We start from the raw sequence: 21048 nt of genomic DNA, 5'->3' as shown, positions 1-21048 counted from the left end.
CTTCTTCCCAACCCCAATCAGATGGGTAGGCCTTGCAGAATCCAAGGGTCCCTAAGAGATCCAGCTGCCCATCTCCTGTCTGCTAGGGAGGCATGGGGAAGGAAAGAGCCAAAGATGGCCAGAAGAGGTATGGGCCAAAAATCAGGAGAGAATTTTGAAGGGATGTGAAAATGAGAAGAAGCCACTAGATGAAAGATGAAAACCATGGAGGAGGAGGCCCAGCCCTGGCATACAAGTAAAACTGCTCTCTGACAGGCAGCACAGGGCTCCTGCGGGACCCTCAGCTTGGGCCCTCTGGGCCTCCTGAGGCTGCTCATTTCCCAGAAGCAGCTCCCTCAGCATTCCTAGAGTCCTGCTCTAGCCTCACAGTCACCCAGAGTGGGAGAAACTGTTTCCTTTGTATGTGGCCAGGTCCTCCAGCTCCTTTGCTCTACATCACCCATGCAAAAGTCTCTTCTTGAAGTTAAAGAGTGCCCTTCCGCCTCTGCACAAGACCCTGCTAGAACAGGCTTAAAGAAAAGGGAGAGAAAAGAAAAGCACTCATGAACAATACATTATTATATTTTGATCCATTATCTCATTCAGCCTCATACCAGGCTGGCTGCTCTATCCTAGCATCTCTAACAGTGCTGAGCACAAAAACACATGTGGGTAAAAATCAGTGGGCAATCCAAAAATGAATTAAGACTCCATTAGCAACAGTAATGAGAATGAAACACTTAGAAATAAATTTAACAAAACAAGTGCAACAAATATTGTGAAAACTACAAAAACTTGAAAGTAATCGAAGATGATTCAGATGGTTGAGGAAAATATCCCAGGTTCATGGATCGGAGACTTTAATGTTAAGATGGCAATACTACCCACTGATCTATAGACTCAGTGCCATCCCTATCAGAATCCTACCTGACTTATAAAAAATGCCAAGTTAATTCTAAAATTCAGATGAAATTGCAAGAGACCCAGAATAGCCCAAACAATCTTTAAAAAGAAACAGAGTAAGAGGAATCACTTCCCGAATTCAAAACTCACTACAAATAAATAAAAAAAAATTTTAAATACACTACGAAATAATAGTAATCAAGACAGTGTGGTACTGTCACAAGGATAGACATATGGTCGATGGAATAGAATTGAGAGTCCAGAAATAAATGCATACATCCAGAGTCAACTGATTTTTGACAAATATTCCAAGACAATCTAATGGGGGAAGAACTGTTCTTCAAAGGATGGTGCTGCAATTGCCCCACCACCACCACATAGACGCACACATACACACACACACACAAATGAAACTGGACCCTAACCTCAAACAAGGCATAACATGAATGCAAAATGGATCAAAGACCTAAATCTAAGAGTTAAATTATAAAACTCTTAAAGAAACATAGGAGTAGGACCTCCCTGGTAGCACAGGGGTTAAAGTCCCAGTGCAATCAAAAAAACTATCACCAGCCACTGTGACATGAATTCGATCCCTGGCCAGGGAGCTGACCCTCTCCCTTCTCGCCTGCTGCTCCCCTCAGCAGTGTATTTCAGTAGACCCACCTGTTCTGCTTCCCACTCTGTCTCTGGTGAATCCTCTCACCCTCTACACCTCTGGTCTACACTCTAGTTCTTGCGTGCATACATAAATACAAATAAATCTTTAAAAAAAAAAAAAAAGGAAAGAAACATAGCGGTAAACTCTGACCTTGGATTTTGCAAAGAATTCTTAGATATGACAACAAAAGCATGAGCAACAAAAGAAAAATAGATACATTGGACTCCAGCAGAATCGAAAACTTTTGTGCTTTAAAGGATACATCAAGAAAGTGAAAAGCCAGACCAAAGAGTGGGAGAATATATTTGAAATTTTTATTCTGATCAGGGACTTGCATCCTGAACATATTAAGAACACTTACAACTTAATAATGAAAGGACAAATAAACCAATTTAAAGATGAGCAAGAGAGATGAATTTCAAGAGAGACATTTATCCAAGGAAGATATGCCAATAAACACATGGAAAGATGCTTGACATCACTAGTCATCAGAGAAACGCAGATCAAAACCACAATGAGGTGCCACTTCATACCCACTAGGATGTCTCCACTCAAAGAGTCAGATCATACCACTTGATGGCAAGAATGTGGAAAAACTGGAATCCTCAAACGTTGGCGGGACTGTAAAATGGCACAGCCACTTTGGAAAGCAATCTGGCAATTCTTCAAAATATTAAACAGAGTTACCATATGACCCAGTAATTGCACTCCTAGGTATATACCCAAAAGAAATAAAAACATGGCCATACAGAAACTTGTACATGAGTGTTTCTATTGCATTATTCATAATAGGTAAAAGGCAGAAACAATCCAAATACCCAGTGGACAGAATGTGAGCTGTCTGCACAGGGGAGTATCTTTCAGTCAAAAATGATGAACCTTGGCCTCCCTGGTGATGCAAGGGGTTAAGTACTGCACTTTGAAGCTGTCCACAGCCTTTGCAGCACGAGTTCGATCCCCAGCTGGTCAGGGAGAAACCCACATGGCACAGCAGACCTCTCTTGTCGCGCCCGCTGCTCCCCTCAGCAGTGTAGTTCAGTCAGTCTGCCTGTTCTGTTCCTCACACTGTCTCTGATGAATCCTCTCCTCCCCCGCATATCTGGCCTGTACCCCAGCTCTTGTATGCATAAATAAATAAATCTTTAAAAAAAAAAAGGTGAACCTTAATGTCAACTATGGAATTTTGTTGATAATGGTGTGTTAATGTTGGTTTATTGTTTGTAGTGATCTGGTATTGCATTATACCACATGGGTATGGGATGATGTGGAAGACTGTTTTAGGGGAAGGAAGATACGGGAACTCTAATTTCCATTCATGTTTACTGTGAACCTAAAGTTGCTTTAAAAAATAAAGTCTATTAATTTCTTTAAAAAGTCAAAAAAATCAAAGTATTGATATATGCAACAATATAAATGAAACTTGGAAATGTTTTATTAAGTGAAAGAAGTCAGTTACAAAAGACTATATTATATGATTTCATTTAAATGAATTGTTCAGATCAAGGAAATTTATGGAGACAGGAACCAGATTAGGGTTGCCTGATGCAGAGTGTTGGGAGAAGAAAGTGGGTGACAGGATATTCAGGATTTCTTTTAAGAGTAATGAAAGTGTTCCAAAATTGATGTTGCTAATGATTGTGAGTCTGTGAATGTGCTAAAACCATTGAATTGCACACTTTAACTAGGTGTGTTGAATTGTGTATGAACTATATTTCAACAGTTATTTAGAAAAAGATATTGGGACAATGAAATATAATATTAAAGATTAGACAATTAAATACAGACTGTGAATTAAACAATTGAGTCTATTAAAATTTCTGATTGTGGGGCCTCCCCGGTGGCGCAGCGGTTGAGCGCTGGGTTGCGAAGCTGCCCGAGGCCTCTGCGGCGCCGGTTCGATCCCCGGCTGCTCCCTGGCCACCGGAGGAGGGTCCCACATGGTGCACAGACCTCTCCTGCCGCCCGCTGCTCCCCTCAGCAGTGTACTCGGTCCTTCTGCCTGCTCTGCCCCCCGCTCTGGCTCTGGTGAATTGTCTCACCCTCCCGCGCTTCTGACTGTACCCAGTGCTTGTATAAACAAACAAACAAACAAATAAATAAAAACATGCCTCTATTAAAAAAAAAAAACTAAAAAAAAAATAAAATTTCTGATTGTGATAATTATAAAAAATATCAATGCACAACTCTAGAAGGTAGACACTATCATCCCCATTTTACGATACAGAAACTGAGACATGGAGAGGTCAAGTTACTGGCCTAAGTTATTTCGACTACTTGCACAGCAACCTAAGAGCCCCTCCTTGCTGCTCCTGCTCCCCTGGTCTTCTCCTTTATTGTGCTTGTCACAGCTTATAAATATTACAGGTTTTGTTCCACAAGACAATAAACTCCTTGAGGGTAAAGACAACTCTCTTCTGATTACTACTTCTCCGCTTAATTAAGTAAACATTTATTGAGCTTCCTTACTATAAGACATGCCTGTTTTTTTTTTTTAAAGAGGCGTGTATTTTTATTTATTTGTTTGTTTGTTTGTTTGTTTGTTTGTTTATTTATATAAGCACTGGGTACAGTCAGAAGCGCGGGAGGGTGAGAGAATTCACCAGAGCCAGAGCGGGGAGCAGAGCAGGCAGAAGGACCGAAGTGCACTGCTGAGGGGAGCAGCGGGCGGCAGGAGAGGTCTGCGCGCCATGTGGGACCCTCCTCGGGTGGCCGGGGAGCAGCCGGGGATCGAACTGGCGCTGCAGAGGCCGCGGGCAGCTTCGCAACCCAGCGCTCAACCGCTGCGCCACCGGGGAGGCCCCACATGCCTGTTTTTATAAGTCAGAGGAAACATCTAGTATAGATCTTGTTCATCGTGGGTGCTCGTAGGTATTTGTAGTTTGGATGGCTGTGTGGAGAGAAGGGAGAGAGGGAAGGCGGGAGGGAGGGAGCATGAGTACCAAGATGGGTGAAGAAATAGGTTCTGAACAAAGCCTGCCCAGGCCACTAGCACACGGCCTCATCTCCTTCCCCTGGCTACCGCCCCTCTCCTATCCCCATCTTCTACCCCTGCCCCAACCTTCAGGCCCACCACATCCTTAGGCCCATACCTACTGCACAGCTCCTCCTCTCTTCCTCTACCAAGGCTGTCCAAACACTCTCCAGCCTTCAAGGTCTTACCAGACCCCATTTTCTCCAGGAAATCATCCTAGCCCATGTGGTCTGCAACTTTCCTGCAGCTATTTGATGGACACCCCACTTTATCACCTTGTTCCTATGCTGAGATGTAAGCCTGGAGCTTGGAGAGGGCAGGGACCTTGGCTCTCACTCCTTCTGCTGTCCTCTGTGCCAGTCACTGACAGGCACTGGGCAAAGCTGCTGTTCTGGCCATGCTGGTACGAGTCATGGCTTCTCCCTTGCAAAGAGAGAGGACCAGGTCTGGGTGAAAGGAAGGTCCTCAAGGGCACCACTGTAGAAAGGCCAGCAGGCCTAGCCTGGTGGAGGCTGGGTCCAAGTCTCACCCCTGGGCCAGGCTGGGGCTGGGCTGGCAGGGGGATAAAGGCGGGCTGGCCTCAGCAGGGGCCAGGCATGGATGCCTTCCTTCCCTCCCAAGCCTGGCCAACCAGCCCCCAGGCAGGCTGGAGGCCTGTTTGCCTTGGCACAGGGCCAGGGCCGCCCCGCCAGTGAGTAATGTGTGAGGACCGCCTGGCTCCAGTTCAAGGGAAAGGGCTGCAGACAGGCCTCCTCGGCCTGCACAGCACTCAGTTCTGGGGGTGGTTTCCCAGAAAGTGCCTATGGTGACTGCCTCAGGACCACTGCCTGGCCTCTTGCTCCCCTTCTGGCCCTCCTCCTCTGTAGACACCAAGGAAAGGCAAATCTTGAGTTCTCAGGAAAAGATCCTCAAGCATAACCCAGGACCCAAGGAGAAAGAAACTGCCAGGAAGCCAGCCTGGCCTCCCTGGCCCCCCTAACAGAGCCAGCCATGCCTGGGCCACCTGGAAACTGGTTATTTCCTGTTAACCTACACTTTCAAAACACCTACTGTGTGTAGGGCAAGGCTCTGTTGTTAGGGAATTCCTGGGCATTCAGGAGGTAGGGCCGGAGAGGAGAGGACCCCAGAGGTTCTGGGGGCTCACACTGGCAGCACTAATGCTGCAACAAGCTAGTTAACTGGCCCTACCCCAGGGCTCTGGGCAAGGATGGGCCAAGCCATCGGTGGGGTCACTGCAGGAAGGTAAGAACCAGCCTCTGACCATGGAGTGCCAGCCCCGTGCTTCTCTGAAAGGCAACCTTGATTTTAAAACTGCCTGGCTCTCATCACGGCGGAACACTGCCTAGGACAGTTCTGTGTTGAGGCTGGGTGCTCCTGGAACATTCCTAAGGGCTTCTGTAACTTTACAGTTCTGCCCCTGCTGAGTGGTCTCTGCCTGCTCAGGACCCAAGTGACCACCAGGCGGGGAGGCTGCGTGGCCATCGTCACTTAGGAGAGACAGACCTTCCCCCCGCCCCCTGCCATCCCGGGAGGATGGTCTGGCAGCCCACATGCCCTATGCCCCTCCAGGTCTCCATCCATGGTCAGTCTCCCTAGCTGCAAAGTACAAAATTCTTCTGGCTGAGTTAAACACAAAAGAAAAGTCATGACAAGAGCCTGGGCTGATCACAGAATCAACAGCAGAGTGGAGAACTCCAGAGCAGGGGGGCCGCTCAAACCACACCCCAGAGCAGGCCCCCTGAGAATCAACAGCTCACCACAGAGCGCCAGATGACTCTGCTCTCCCTGCTGACATCAGCACTGGACACCAACACTGGGCTGTGCTGTTGGTCTTGAGGTCTCTGCTTTCCCCAGAAATGGCTTGTGGCCACTACCCACTCCTGGAAGTTTCTCCTGAATCCTTGCTTCTCTGTTCCCAGATCCTGACTCCATGGCCAGAGCAGGAGCATTTAACAACCAATCCCAGATCAAGTACCTATACCTGGCTGCTAGGGGAGCAGGGAGAGCAGGTGTCTGCCCTTTAAGAAACTCAGTAAAGGGCCTCCCTGGTGGCACAGCGGTTGAGTGCTGGGTTGCGAAGCTGCCCACAGCCTCTGCAGCGCCAGTTCGATCCGCGGCCACCGGCGAGGGTCCCACATGGTGCGCAGACCTCCCCTGCCACCCGCTGCTCCCCTCAGCAGTGTACTTCGGTCCTTCTGCCTGTTCTGCTCCCCGCTCTGGCTCTTGTGAATTCTCTCAACCTCCCGTGCTTCTGACTGTACCCAGTGCTTGTATAAATAAATATATAAATCTTAAAAAAAAAAAAAAGAAACAGAAAAGAGAATTTCTCAAGCCGGGTAGACAGTGCAGCAGACAGAGGCAAGTCAAACATCACATGTGCCCTCTAGTTTGCTTCCCTCCCCAGACTACCAAAAATTAACATATGCACAATAGGGTGTTATCAAAGTGGCTTGGGGGCTCAGCAGGTAGTCACACAGGACATGGCGCATAATAGGTGCTGACCAACATCAGGCTCTTCTTGTGTGTGCAGATGAGTGAGTTCAAGGTAGGTGACCTATGGCTCAGCTAGTGAGCCATAGGTGACAGGGTCTGGCCTGGGTTTTGTGCTTCTGCTTTCAGCTTTTCCAAGGCACACAAGAGTGGGGATTATAAGCAAGTGTCCTATAAAGCACTGCAGAACAAGATTCATGCCACAGGAGAGCCCGGAAGGCAACTTGGCAGAGTAGATATTTGAGATGGGCCTTGAAAGAAGAGATGAATTTCATTGACTAGATAGGAGGACGTGCATTCCAGGCCAGGGCCTGAGCAAAGGTGTGGAGATGTGAAAGTGGCTTTTACAAGCACAGTCAGAGCTGGGCTTCCCAAATGCCCCCTGCCAGACCAGGAGACTGGACGAGCAGGGGAAAAAGCATGGTACAGAGAAAATGGCCAAGAGGCCTCTGAATTGCTCAGGCAGAGGCCAGGGATGCTAAGCTGAGGCAGTATCAGGGGAGGAAAAATTATTTGATACTCAGAAGCTTCTAGCCCAGAAGAAAAATTTCTAACCCACATGGGGAGGAGTAGAGGGGAAAAGAGAGAGGTGACTGGGCGAAGGGAGGTGAATTTGAGGTGCCCAAATGTGGTGGACACCCACACATGTGATGTGATCGGTACCAACAGTTGTTGAGAAAGCAAGAGGGTGGAAGATTGCTCTGCAGAGGTTCCCAAGGGTGATGTGGGGCGTGAATGGTGAGCTGTGTGGGCGAGGAGCACATCCCTGGGAACCAAGTTCTGACAACAGATGGCCGCTGGGCAACCTCCTGGCTGGAGAGGGCCTAGTTACCTGTGGCACTTTAGTTTTGCTGAATAAACTCTTCGGAGTTGAGACAATAGAGCAAAGGCTGAGGTGTTAGGGTTTTTGGGGTTTTTTTCCCCTTTCCTTCTGCCATGGAGTCCTCTGGTGATCTGATGTGAAGAGGGGAGAGGGAAGGGGAGAAGAGGAGATGGGGAGAGGAGGGGGAAGCATAGAACGAGGAGGTGGAATGGGAATGGGGGAGCAGAGAATAAAGAAAAAGAGAGGGGGAAGGAAGGAAAGGAAGGAGAGGATGAACAAAGGAGGAAAGGAAAACGTGATAAAAGCAATATTTTTGTTAAAATTTATTTATTTATGCATACAAGAACTGGGGTACAGGCCAGAGGTGTGGGGGTTGAGAGGATTCACCAGAGGGCAGAGTGGGGAGCAGAACAGGCAGATCTACTGAAATACACTGCTGAGGGGCACAAGAGGAGAGGTCTGCTGCGCCATGTGGGTATCTCCCTGCTCGGGGATCGAACTCAAGCCGCAGTGGCTGCTGATAGCTTCATAGTGCTGGGACCTAACCTCTGACGCCACCAGGGAGGCCCCAATACAAACAATATTTAAAGATGATTGACACCAAAATAAGAGATAAACCAAAGAAGGGGAAGTCCTGGGGAGCAGGGAACAAGAGATCCAAGCTGACAGAGAGGTGGAGGGATACTTGGGTGACCACAGTGCATCAGGCCCACGAGAAAACCAGTTCAACAAGAGCAAAAGGATGGAGGTGGGGACAATGGAACTGACAAATGATCAGAACTGACATTGAAGGGGCCTCCCTGGCGGCGCAAGGGGTTAAGACACAATCTATGAAGCTGTCTGCAGCCACTGCAGCACGAGTTGGATCCCAGCCAGGGAGCTACCCACATGGTGCAGCAGACCTCTCCTGACTCGCCCGCTGCTCCCCTCAGCAGTGTACTTTGGTCATCTGCCTGTTCTGTTCCCCACTTTGTCTCTGGTGAATCCTCTCACCCCCTGCACCTCTGGCCTATACCCCAGTTCTTGTATACATAAATAAATAAATCTTTTTTAAAAAATTTTTTAAAAAAGAACTGACCTTGAAGAAAAGTCAATAGTGTACGAAGAATGTGAATAGCAATGACCAAAATTACAATAAACTCTATATAAATAAAAAGAACCTAGGAAACCTTAACTTTAGGAAAAACAAAGAGTTGTAGAAGAAAACATAGACAATCAGAGTACACTACATGGCTCAACAGAAAAGAATGTGGGCACAGTCTTAATAGTGTACACATTGACTATTGATGAGAAGGGAAATAGTGTGAAGATTCAAGAGAGCTAATCCCCAACTAGAAGGTTAATAGACATACCTAAAATTGATGTATCAAGAAATACCAGAAAGAATATTCTTTAGAAATGCAGTGATAGAGGGCCTTCCTGGTGGCACAAGGGGTTTAGACACAACCTATGAAGCTATACACAGCCATTGTAGCACGAGTTCTATGGCAGGGAGCTACCCATATGGCACAGCAGACCTCTCCTGTCTCACCCGCTGCTCCCCTGAGCAGTGTATTTCAGTCAATCTGCCTGTTCTGTTCCCCGCTCTGTCTCTGGTGAGTCCTCTCACCCTCCCGTACCTCTGGCCTGTACCCCAGCTCTTGTACACATAAATAAATAAATATTTAAAAAAAAAAAAGAAATGCAGTGATAGAATCTAATTTCTAATATAAATTACCCCTGAAAAGTAGCACTGAAGAAACTGAGGAGGACTTGAACCTTTGCTCAACAAGTTTCTGTACCTTCAGAGTATTTGATGACAAACGTATATTATTATTTAACAATTTAAACCAAGAAGATAGTTTTAAATACTGAAAACAATGAAAAGAAATATGGCGATAAATACGAAAAGAAACAGCTGGAAGAGTTGAAAGGGTTATTTCTGAGAAGCTAAGGGAGAAAAGAAAGACTAGTAGACTGCTGGTTTTCATTATAAGGCTTTCAATAGTCTTTGACTTTTTGAATTTTGTGTATGAATTACTTTGGAAAAAAAGTTAAAAAAATAAGTGACCACAAAGAATAACAAACCAAGAGGAAAAAGTAGGCAAAATATACAAGCAAGAAATTCACAGAAGAGATGCAAATGTTCTCCAAACACATGAAAAAAAAAACAACTCAGAGTCCTGCTCCACCCACCCAGTGATGCAAGAAAACACCAGGCGTGGTGGCCATTGTATCACGACCTAGACAAGTTCTCATTATGTCATTAAGGGGGGGGCGGGTACAGTTTACAAAACAATATGATGGTGTGACTTTAAAGCAATTTAACAAATTTTCTTTGTGCACCTACTCTATGGTGAGCACGTAAGCATTTCTTTAAATGTCTGAAATGGATGCTCAGATGTTTAACCTGATCTTGGTGACTGGCTAAAGAAGAGGAAGATATTGTTTTGTTTTGTTTTTATTATAATTTATTTATTCATATATATTTTACATCATTGTTCATTTTTCTACAATGTCTGCTTTCTTTTCTCAGGTGTGTCCCCATGGAATTCCCACCACCTGTGCACCATCACCATAGTCCCTACTGCTCTTCCCACCTTTATTTTGATCCCTCTCCCTTCCCCTCCCTGCAGAATGTCTCTGATTTATAGTTGCCTGTTTGTTTTTGTTTTGTTTTGTTTTTTATTGTTATTATTTTTTCCCTGATCCTTTATTTGTTTCCCCTATATTCCTGCTATAAGTGAAAACATCTAATATTTTTCTTTTTCCTCCTGACTTATTTCACTGAGCATAATCCTTTCTAGTTCCATCCATGTTGTTGCAAATGGCATAAGTTTATCTTTTCTGATTGCTGAATAGTATTCCATTGTGTGTATATACCACACCTTCTCCATCCAGTCATCTATTTTTGGGCATTTGGGTTGTTTCCAAATCTTACCTAAAAATATGGAATTCTTCACAAATTTGCACGTCATCCTTGCTCTGGGGCCGTGCTCATCTTCTCTGTACCATCACAATTTTTGCATATGTGCAGCCAAAGTGAGCACTGAAGAGAAACATTTTTAAGACTTTTTCCTTATTAGTTTAGTCTCCAATTTTAAAATAGCTAACATAACTTGCTAAAGAAAAAAAATAGGGCCTCCCCGGTGGCGCAGCGGTTGAGCACTGGGTTGCGAAGCCGCCTGCAGCCTCTGCAGCGCCGGTTCGATCCCCGGCTGCTCCCCGGCCTCCGGAGGAGGGTCCCACATGGTGCGCAGACCTCTCCTGCCGCCCGCTGCTCCCCTCAGCAGTGTACTTCGGTCCTTCTGCCTGCTCTGCCCCCTGCTCTGGCTCTGGTGAATTCTCTCACCCTCCCGCGCTTCTGACTGTACCCAGTGCATGTATAAATGAATGAATAAATAAATAAATAAAATATAAAAATAAATAAATATCAAAACAAATGAAATACCTATTTTGAACTCCCCCCAACATGAGAAATACATCAGTAATACTGGTTTGGATAAGCACCCAATTACTAACTTGCTAAGACACTGTACAGAGTAAATCACATTCAGTGCCCAACAGTGTCTGGCACATAGTAGGTCTTCAAATGAACAAGTGAATCATCAAAATTAAGCAGGGGCTGGTGGGATATTGTAGGTAGGGGGCACGCAGTATGACTGTGAGCTTCTGATATGTAAATGGACACATAACTTCACTCAGACGTGCTGACAGGACTAGAATGAGCAAAGTATAGAAAGCACCAGCCACATCGCCAAGCACTTTGTAAGTGTTCAGAAAATATTAACTATTAGAAATGATAGTAGTATAAGTAGTAGTGATTATTAGTTAAGAGTTAAGGTACCGGGTCTCCCCTGGTGGCGCAGCGATTGAGCGCTGGGTTGTGAAGCTGCCCACAGCCTCTGCAGCACCAGTTCGATCCCCGGCAGCTGGAGAGGGTCCTACCTCTCCTGCTGCCCGCTGCTCCCCTCAGCAGTGTATTTCGTCGGTCGGCCTCCTCTGCTCCCCGCTCTGGCTCCGGTGAATTCTCTCACCCTCCCGCACTTCTGACTGTACCCAGTGCTTGTGTAAATAAATAAATAAATAAATAAATCTTGTTAAAAAAAAAAAATGAGTTAAGGTACCATTACGAGTAACTAGGACACTAGAAATTCCATCACTCGCTGCCCATCATAAACCTCTTTGTCCCCCCTGTCAATGGTCAAAACCTGCAGGGCAGTGCTGCCTGAGTCCTCCCCCAGCCTAGCCACCAGGTCCCAGGGGTTCCACGCCAGCATGGCCGCCCCACCTGATAAATGTGGGGTCACTAGGTCCTGGAAGAGAGAAAGAAAAGGGCACATGTAGAGGATGCAAGACTGATATTTTTTTAAGGGACTGTCTGCCATGAAGCCCCAGTTTAGAAAATAGGCCATAACCAAAAAGCCCACAAATTGTTAAGTGTACAGCTGGATGAATTGTCACACACTGAACATCCCATGTAAACAGCCTGTAGATTTAGAAGGAACATCTTCAGAAGTTCCTCTCATGCCTCCTTTCTGACATCTAACGCCATAGATTCATTTTGCCTGACATTGAAATTTATACAAATGGAACTTTATACAAAGGGAAGTTTTTTGTGTGTCTGGTTTCGTTAGCTCAGCATTTTCTGTCTGTGAGATTCGCTCTGTAGTTGTGTATAGTTGTAGTTCTTTCATCCCCATTGCTGCATGACATGCAGTGTATAAACTGCATCTTTTTAAGAAATCCATTTTACTTCTGATAGATAAAATTGAGTTGTTTCCAATGGGTAGCTGTTTGAATGGCGCTGCCCTGACTATTCTTGCAATGCCTTATGGTGGATGCAGTGGATGCATTTCTTTTTTTTTTTTTTAAGATTTATTTATTTATGCATTCAAGAACTGGGGTACAGGCCAGAGGTGTGTGGGGGGTGAGAAGATTCACCAGAGACAGAGTGGGGAACAGAACAGGCAGACTGACTGAAATACACTGCTGAGGGGAACAGCAAGGGAGTCAGGAGAGGTCTGCTGCACCATGTGGGTATCTCCTTGGCCGGCTATTGAACTCGTGCTGCCGTGGCTGCGGATCGCTTCATATGTTGTGTCTTAACCTCTTGTGCTACCAGGGAAGTCCCAGTGGATGCATTTCTGACTCAGTTCTGATTACCCATCCCTTTACTAGATACCACCAAATAGCTTTCCAAAAGTGTTTAAACCAATTTATATCCCCACCATCCTCACAAAAGAATACTGGTTGCCCTATGCCTCCACTCCCATTTCGTATCAAGTGATACTATTTATGTATTTATTTATTTATTTGCTCAAAAGAAAAGACTTTATTTAACAATATTAACAAGTGGAGGGCGGATTAAGGGACTAGTAAAGGTGACCTGCCCTTGGACTAGCCATGGCAGGAGCCATTACATAGGCCAAGGGAAGAAACAGCATCCCTGCAGCCATGTAAAAGTGGGAGACACAGTGGGGAAGTCCTAGACAGGGAGGGAGCCAGCTGTTTCAGCAGCTGCATCACCAAAGCAGGGCTAGAGGGTGGCACCGTGACCTCTCTTCTCCTACTGGCCTCCAACCTCTGGTCTATACTCCCCATTGGCCAAACCTGACCTGAAACCCAAGCACAGGGAATCCCAAGTGGCAGCATCCATGGGATTACCCTCCCAGGCCACAGAGATGGGCAGAGAATGGGTCTGTATCAGTAGAGAAGAGAGAAAAGCCAACACAAGATCCATCTGGCCCCACTCTCAGTGCTGAGGTTCTGTGAAGTTGACTCTATGCAGGGCTGGATCACATGACTTAGACTAAGCCAATCAGTGGCTTCTGGCTCCAGTGGCTGTTTCATGAATGGGCACATGACTCAAGTCAGCCAATCAAGGTGAAGGGGACTCTCTTCCAGGGAATTTTATTGGGGCTATATAGGAATGTGCCCCCTGTTTTGCTGGAATTAGCACATGGAAATTTTGCTGGAATTAGTACATGGAAATCAAAAGAAATTGTGCAAAGGCTGAGGTGGGAGCTGGCACAGGAGTTGGAGCGAAGGAGGGCCTCATCCTGGATTTCAAGTGGTACTTTTTAAATGAATACTAATTAGCATATTTTAAATTCAACTCCAATACTAGACAACCATGGGCATGGACGATCTTCAGAGGTGCCTGTGATGTGTCATCAAGTGACATAAGTGAATTGCAGGCCAATGTATATAACAAGACACCATTCACGTGTATGGATTGTATATGCACAGATGTGGAAGTAGAGGCCAAATTCAGAAAAGTCTCCTTTGATAGTGGTCCCCTCTGGAGAGTTTCACTGGAAAGCATGATTTTACACCATGAGTTCAAGAATAAGTTCTGCTTTTGATTTTTTTTCAGTATTTTTTTAATGTGAAAAAAAAAAAAACCCGCATAAATAAAATTCTCCATCCCCCATGCCCTGTAACCACCACACACCACTCCATTATCCAAGGCTGGCAGCCTGACCCTGTCTTTCTTGTTATTCCCAGCATTCTCTCTTGCTCTGGAATTACCCTGGGCAGGGCCTCCAGGACAAGTCTCCCGGGCACTGTAATTTCCCTGGCTGCGGTGTGTCATTAGAAGATCTGGTGCTGATGACACGAGGCCTGGACGCAGCAAAGATTCCAGACCCTGATGGGACAGGACAGCCAGGCCACAGAGCAACGTCCTGGCAAAGATTACCCTGGAGTCTCGAGCTGTCTCAGTGGGATGTGAGTCTCTGGATGTGTCATAGCCTTGAGTAAAGAACCCCCGAACATTGCTCTTTTGAAGTTGCAGCCTTCAGCTGGGGCTCAGTGCTCAGAGCAAGGGCTGCGAATTAGGCCGACCTGAGCTCCTGCTCTCCAACTGCTAGTCCTCCCTGGGCCTCCATCTCAACTATAAAATGGGATAATGACAACCCTTCCCTCGGAGATAGCAACAACACCTGGCACAAACTTAGCCTAGCCTTCAGTAAATACAGGCTGTTATCATTATTAGGGCGATGGTGTGGCCGTCGCTGTTACGATCACTCTGAGAGGTCATCTTTTGCATTCATGTTTTGGATGAAAAATATAAGAATGCACTTTTCCTTTTTTACAGATACTACAAAACAAGCTCAAAACCAATTTTCTTAGGGAAATTTGATTTCTCTTGGAACTTGAATGCATATATTTTGCTTGGAAAGCTAGTAGTCAGTCAACACTGATTCATCTAGGGAATGCTTATCAAGGGCCACTATATACTGGGCACTCTTCTAGATCCTGGGAATAGTGCAGGGATCAGATCTTACCCTCTGCTAGGGGACTTAGGCACTGGCCAAACCAATAAACACGTACAATAAAATGCTAAACATGTATATCATACGATTCATATTATGTCAGAAAGTGCTGTGAAGAAAATTGTAACAGGCTAAGCAGAGCCACAGTTCTACTCTGAAACTTTCTCCATGGCTGAGGAAGGAGCCCAAGAGGACATGGGTCTAAGTTGACACTGGCCTGGGCTAGACCTGTATCTTGCTCCTGTGGAGATGGATAGTTTGGGGAGGAGGGTGGAGCGAGGGCTACAAGTGGTTGGTAGGGGGTGAACACAGGTGCAGACAAAAGGGGGTTTTTGTGAGAGAGCAAGGAGACTGTACTCTGGCAACCATTGGAGGAGGGGCCCACATCAACTACAGCAGATATTTACTGAGCCCAGAGCTACAAGCTCGGATCTGGACTTTGTGCTGTGAAGGCATCTAGTACATATGAGAGTTGGTGCCTGACCCTCAAGGAGCTCCTAACCATGATGGGGACACAAGACCACAAAAGAAGCCAGGCAGATCAGGCCAAGCCCTGAGTGCAGGGACCAGCTGTGGATTCATCTGGATCGTCAAACCGCCAGATCACAGTTGGTTAACAAGTTCTTGTTGCACACTCATGTGGTCTGCTCAGGACAGCTGGCTTTCTCAGGCCGAGATTCGGGAATCTAGACTGTTTCCTCTTTCTGCCTCTGTCATCTCAAAACCTATCTTCCAGGTCCTGTGGCAGAGGGAGAAGTTTAACCCAGAAGGAGCCCATTGGCCAGAACTAGTCACAAGCCCAGAACATACTTCAAGGCATGCAGGGGAGCACACGGTTTCTCCCTGGCTACTGCCAGGACCCGGGCAGGCTGAGTGGAGAAAAGGTAGTTTAAAAGGGGCCTTGGACAGAGCAGGTGAGGGCGGGTCATGCTTTAGAAAAAGGAGCTCTGGGGTGGACTTCGAGAGAACTGCCCAGCTTTGCTCTTTCTCACAGGTGACGTGCGGAAGTCACTGACAACTTGAGCCTCAGTTTCTTCTAAAATGGGGCTAATCAGAGCTTTCACCAGAATTAGGAGAATGTTGAGCCTTTTGAGAACAAATGCATATTGTTATCTATGAATGAGCTATAGTTTGCCCTAAGAGACACATTTATTTCTCCCTCCAGGACCTCTGTGAGCTGCCTGTCAGTCCAAGACTCCACCGGGGCCTGGAACTACTGCCGAAGCAACACCAGGAGCAGTGACACATCCTGGAAGTATCTTGCTTTTCTCACCAACTCATGTCCGGTTTCCATTCTACAACAGGCTATACCTGGGCTTGTCTTAGGATGAACAATCATATTCTATCTCCCCGCAAGCTCCTGCCGAATTGGCAGCTCCAAAAAGATGCGCTGGGTTTATTTATCAGTTTTACCTGGCCCCGGACACACGGGTCCATGGGATGACGTCAGAGCTGGGGTCTGAGACCCTTCCACTCCATCTCAGACCCCAGGAAGGCCATCTAGGCTCCCTGAAAGAAGCTCCCAGTTCTCCTACTCTCTATGGCTCCGAGCAGCACCACGGACGCAGCAGTGAGCATAGCCCCGCACTGCACCCAACTCTTACACCTCTCCCCCTCCACCCCTACCCCCCAGCCAGCAAATCGTCCCTACATTAATCAAAGCGCTCACCGGTCCAAACTCACCAGGGACCTCCTCCGGCGGCCACTTTGTCTTCAGTAGATTAATTGCAGCTGGGGGAGGGGAGGGAATCCATTTTTAGAAAATCATTACTTTCAGAAAGAGAGGGGGGCGCTTTGGGTTGGGAAAACTGCTGAGCTGGCAGCTCGGGCCTACTGCTCTAGCGCCAGGAAACCAGGGACTGGGCAGGCTGCTAGGGGCTCACTGAGCACAGCCTGGGGCCCATACTCCCTCCTCCCGAGGGGGCACCCCAGCCCCCTGCCCTGGCTGCTGCCTGCCTTCACTTCCTGCTCTGGCCTGGACAGGGCTTTGCTTGAGCAGGAAGGGGTCACCCCAACACTGAATTTAAGTCAAGTAGCTACTGCCAATTGGCTGAGTCCACTTGCTGTGCAACGCACAACAGCAATGTCAGCCCCACCTGAGTCCAGGGAAACAAGACAGGGCCTCAAATGGCCTAGTCACGCTGCCTTGAATTGAGCATCGAGTGAATCCAAGATGCAATGGCCATTTTTTAAAAAGATTTATTTAGTTATGCATACAAGAACTGGGGTACAGGCCAGAGGTACAAGGGGAGAGGATTCACCAGAGACAGAGTAGGGAACAGAACAGGCAGACTGACTGAAATACACTGCCAAGGAGAGCAGCGGGCGAGACAGGAGAGGTCTGCTGCGCCACGTGGGCAGCTCCCTGACCTGCCAGGGATCGAACTCGTGCTGCAGAGGCTGCAGATAGCTTCACAGTGCTTTGCTCAACCCCTTGCACCACGAGGGAGGCCCAAAATGGCCATTTTTTAGGTCAAGGTGGTCAGCTGCTAGACAACGTAATTGTCACATGGCCAGGTCCTTTGGGAATTTTTTCACAAATCCCCCTCTTGGCCCCGTGGGGCAGGCATAGTGCCCATTTTATGTTTCAGAAACCAAGGTTAAGAGAGGTCAAGTGACTTAGCCAAGAGGATGCTTGAAGCTTGGTGTATCCAACTCCAAAACCCAGCACCCCAAGTCACATCCTATCTCACGTCAAACTCCCTGTCTCATCTGCCTTAACACCCCTGTAGTCCCGGTGGAACCTTGTGCACTGACAGTGTTGCACTGGCCCAAAGCCCCTCTGTGGGTGGACGAAGGGTGTTGCCTGGGTTCCCCGGAGGTCTGTATTTACTGCAGGCTTGGGCCCTCTTCCAACCTCCCTCCACAGGCTCTCCTGGTCTGGGGGTGTCCTGGGCAGATCACTCACTGGGTGGAGGGGACCTCAAATGCCTGCCTGCTTGGTGCTGAGGTGTGGCGCCAGGGAGGCATAGCTGGGAAGACCCTTGGTGCATACAAAGGTAGGGCGTTTTTTCTGTTTCTCAGCAATCAGACCAGCTTGATCCTTCCAAACCAGAGTTTGTTTTAGAAACAACATGTACCCAACAGAGTTACCCCTTCACCCAGGCCTGCCCACGGAGATCAGATAGCACAGTGGTGAGGAAATCTGACGCTACCACTTACCAGCTGGGGGGCCTCGGGGCAACTCTTTGAAACTCAGTTTCTTCATCTGCAGAATGGGGCGGATGATAATGGTATCTACGTGTAGGGTGGTTGTAAGGACAATTGATGGAGTTATGGCAATGCAAAGGGCTTGGAACAACCCCCATGGGACCGTGCTTGGAACACAATACTGACTACTGTTATTATTATCCTCAGTCCAAGCTAAGCCACAGGACAAGCTCTAAGTGAGCTGTGCCAGGAACTGTTAGGGCAATGGATCCTAACTGGGACTCCAGGCGAGACGCCAGAGCACCAAGAACTTAAGGCAGAATCCTATATTACTGGTATCTCCTTAGAGCAAAATGTTTTAAGCGGTGGACAGGGGGAGGGGGCTTCCTGGAGGAGGTATAGTCTCCGTTGCATCCTGAAAGATAAGGAAGAGACAGCCAGTAGAAGGGCCTGAGAAACACTGGCATGGAGGTGAAAGCAAGGCGTGTTTGAGGACCTGCTTGTGGCCCTGCATGCCTGGGGCCTGGGGCCTTGGGGGTGGGAGGTACAAGTGAGGTTGCAGAGGCAGATGCTGAAAGGTCACTTGGACTAAAGGAAGGAAGGTAGAGAAGATGCTAGAAGGCCCTGAACTAAATCATACCTGTGGAGATAGAGAAAACCAGAGATGCTTGCACTTCATAATTAAGGATGAAGCGGGGCAGAAAGGGTTTGGTTTTTTGTTTCTTGATGAATGGACGGGGTAAGCAAGGTGAGAGAATACAGGTTTCTGGTTGGCGTGTGCCTGAGCTATCCACAGGTGAGGGGAGATGAAGCCATCATCAGAGCGAGGTTGCTGCCCTGGGAGAAGGTATGAGCTAAGAAGAGGGCGAAGGGCAGAACTTGTAGGACACTCTGAAATTTGAGGGGTTGAGCTAAGGAAGGAGAACCAGAAGGTGCTAAACCTCTCTCCAATGTGTCATCTCCCTCCAAGTAATCCAGACTCCACCAGGGTTGGAAGACCGCCTCTTCTGTGAGCACCTGTGACCCACACGAGGCTTGGTCCAGGGTGGTCCCGGGAAGTGGCTACATCCCACTTTTGCTTCTGGACACCCACTCAGTAAAGGCCTGCTGTCTTCCAGCATCACCTGAGGGCAGCATGGCCTCCTCCCCCCAGGGCAGTGCTGCACACTGAAGGGGCTCAGGCGATGCCTGTGGTTGATGCCACTCTGGCCAGGTGAGGCGTATAGGCCACCAGCAAATGCCTGGCTTCTCCTGAGTCCATTTTCCTGCCCATCTGGAGCCAGCCAACCCACCAGCATCCACTCGCACCCCCATGCAAAACCTACTCCTTCCCTCCTCCCCAGGCTGAAAGTCAAGTCCAGATAACAGAGGGCCACAGCTCCTGCCCCCAGAATCCATAGGCCTTGCCCAAACAGCCAGGCCAGGGGGTGGCATGGTGGCCCACCTCCCAATTTCCAGTTGAGGGCCTGGCGTCACACCAGATTCTATCAAATATAAACAGTTCCACAGGGCATGGACCGAGAAGACCACTCCATCCAGAGTCAGACCCTGCTGGCCTAAGCTCTTCCTGGCAGAGTGATCTTGGACAAGTCTTTTAACCTCTCAAAGCTTCCAGTTTTGCAGAGGGTCCTAGTAAGGATTAAATTCCCTTAAACATTTAGCATCACGCCTGGCACCTAGTTAAGCATTCAATAAATGGTAACTATTATTATTATGAGCTTCCTGGCATGCTGATGCAAGTTAGAGCAAACTGAAATGACTTTGACAGCTCCCTAATGTAACACCTTCCACCCCCACCCCTACCACCCTGGAGTTAATTAGAACCTTCTTTGGGTGTTTTCCAAAGATGGGATTTTACGCTTCTTTGGGGTTACGGAACTAGAATAAATGGAGGCAGTTTTCAGTTCAAGTGATAAAAAGCAAAAAGCTGCTTTGAGAGATTGTGAACTCCCTGCAGCATCCCACGAACAAACTGGCCCAGAGGACCACTTGGCACTGTTCTGGAGCATAAACCCTCTGTATTAGTGCTCCTTACTACCAATTGTATTATAATTCCCTTGAATGAAGTGGTGCTACCAGTAGCCTCTCTGCTGCTTTGTGTCATTTGGCAAAATAAAAAATTGGCAATCCTGTTTCGGTCCTCAAAAAGGTTTTTTTAATTGTACCAGTTTGATATTGACAATCTTAACTCACTTCAGAGACCCCCTTCCTAGATTTCAAGTCCAAGACCCCTAGAGGAGTGGTGGCCTTCTGGTGCCCACTTTGGAACCATGTATGGTACAAATCCTTGAACCTAAAACCTGGCTCAATCAAGCAGCAGAAGCCCCAGGGGCACAGTGCTAAGAGGTGCTTTACCAGAAAGTGCCATTGGGGCTGCAGCAGCCCAGGACAGCAGTGGTCAGTCACTGAAGAGTCCAGAGGGGAGACTGCAGATTAGGACCTGGACTGGGTGACCTTGAGTAGTGGGGACACTACTTGGGAAGGATAGGGGAGGCAGTCTGGCCTCCACCCCCACCGCCTCCCCTGCCACCCCCCCACCCACCACTATTCCAGGGTTTCAGCTCTCAGGGTACCTGCCCCAGAACATGGGTTGGCAAAGTGACCCTCCTCTGGGAAAGGCGCAGTGGGCTCAGGCTTCCATGCCAGTGAGGAGTTAGCAAGCAAGAACCAGTGGACCTAGAATCTCGGGCCTACACCGCCCTGTCCTATCTCCCGAGGTTATTTCCTCATTGACTTGAAAAATCGCTTGTCTTTTTATAACTCGAGGTTGCCCCAGTACACACTCGGGACACGGGCTAGCTGCACCCCAGGG

General features: G+C 47.7%; 1 non-coding gene across 1 annotated transcript; it reads right to left on the bottom strand.

Annotated features, from left to right (window-relative positions):
• Positions 1 to 10749: 10749 nt before the first annotated feature.
• Positions 10750 to 10856, bottom strand: LOC119243912 (U6 spliceosomal RNA). Its single transcript, XR_005124896.1, has one exon. It is a non-coding gene; the product is annotated as a U6 spliceosomal RNA (small nuclear RNA).
• Positions 10857 to 21048: the final 10192 nt, after the last annotated feature.

This window comes from Talpa occidentalis, unplaced genomic scaffold (genome assembly GCF_014898055.3).
Source record: "Talpa occidentalis isolate TD23 unplaced genomic scaffold, MPIMG_talOcc4v2.1 talOcc4.13, whole genome shotgun sequence".
Lineage (NCBI taxonomy): Eukaryota > Metazoa > Chordata > Mammalia > Eulipotyphla > Talpidae > Talpa > Talpa occidentalis.
Note: the sequence above shows the minus strand (reverse complement) of the source record. Positions and strands in the feature narration are given on the sequence as shown.